Source organism: Galeopterus variegatus, unplaced genomic scaffold (genome assembly GCF_000696425.1).
Source record: "Galeopterus variegatus unplaced genomic scaffold, G_variegatus-3.0.2 Scaffold4127, whole genome shotgun sequence".
NCBI classification, from domain to species: domain Eukaryota; kingdom Metazoa; phylum Chordata; class Mammalia; order Dermoptera; family Cynocephalidae; genus Galeopterus; species Galeopterus variegatus.
Window position 1 is genome coordinate 18888 of NW_007730238.1, and position 1376 is coordinate 20263.

A 1376-nucleotide genomic window follows, 5' to 3' on the forward strand; every position below is an offset into this window, starting at 1 on the left:
GAGTTTACTTCATTGACCCTTTTAATAATGTCTTTGAAATTATCATTTTTGCTTCTCTGCAATTATAAAAATAAAATAACTAAAATAAGTCTTTGGTTTTCAAAGGATGGTAGACCAGCAATGGAAGTCCTTGCCACAGATGTGCCAAGCGAGACTTCTCAGAAGGTGCTCAGTGGGTGCCTGGACACCTGCGATCTTTGGGTTGACTTTGAATTGACTTCACGTCAGCTCAGGGATCTTTTTTCCTTCAGCATCAGGTTTGCCTCTTGTAGGAACTATAGGATTTTCCTAGAAAGTCCCCAGGGTGTGAACAGACATAAGGGTCTGGGGTCTGAGTTGACAACCCCTTCCCAACACATACCTTCCAAAGCTCAGCAGGGCCTCCTAGAGTCCCACTGCCCCAGCCTCTCTTCCTGCTTGGAAACTTCTGCCCCAAAGGAATCCAGTAGGTCAGGGGTTAATGAAATGACATTCTGACCTACCACCAGATATTTGAACTGAGTCATTTGTAAGGTTTTAAGAAATTTCACTGTTATTGCATTCTGCCTTTTGTTTTTGTGTACTTCTAATAACAGTTCAAACAATTAAGTTCAGGACAGTTAAACTTTGGTTCCAAGTTCTGTGCTTTGTGAAAATACAACCTTGGAAATCTTCAGCGACTTAGGCAGAGGATGTCAGCTTTGGACAGGAGTTAAGCGTGGCAGATGCGCTGGCTTCTCTTAGGGGAAGAGCCCCAGCCCAGAGCGAGCCTTCCAAGTGAGTCACGGCGGCTGGGGAGGGACACAGGGAGCAGCCTCAGTCTGTTCCAGCCTGGACACCAGGTCCTCTTGTGGTTCCCATTCTCCAAAACTGTGAGTACGTGGAGGAGTCTGCCTGGGGACACACCCGCCTGAGGGCTGACTCAGAGGGTGTGGCCACCTCCTTTTTCTGTAGTTTTCTTTCCAGGGCCCAGCCAGAGCCCCTACCAGACATAGCAGAGCCCCTCCTGGTGCTCTTCGCCGAGTTGGAAATCAGTTTTGTTTCAGTTACAGAATCCATCCACTCTATCTCTGTCATCTGCAGTGCACGGTGGCTTGGGAAATCTATCTACTCAGAAAACTGAGAGCAATCTGAGGGAAAAAGACAATCAGGGAGAGCAAGTCATCGGGAAGAGGCTCCTGTTCCTGCTGGGATGCCCTTGGCTTTTGTCTCTGTCTGAACAAACAAGCCATTTTTAGACAGAAATCAAAGGGATTTTTTCCAGAGTGTCTCATCTGAGACAAGTAAGGGCTGCAGTAATTCACCTCCATTAACAAGCTCAAGATACACATGGTGTGAATTTATTTTCTAAAAAAAGAGTATCTGGGGCCAACCCCGTGGCTCACTCGGTAGAGAGC

General features: G+C 46.9%; 1 protein-coding gene across 1 annotated transcript in view; it reads left to right on the forward strand.

Annotated features, from left to right (window-relative positions):
- The window catches only part of LOC103602403 (probable phospholipid-transporting ATPase VA), a gene marked incomplete at its 3' end in the record, with an annotated part of 83214 nt that overhangs the window by 14068 nt on the left and 67770 nt on the right, over positions 1–1376 (forward strand). The window lies entirely within an intron of this gene.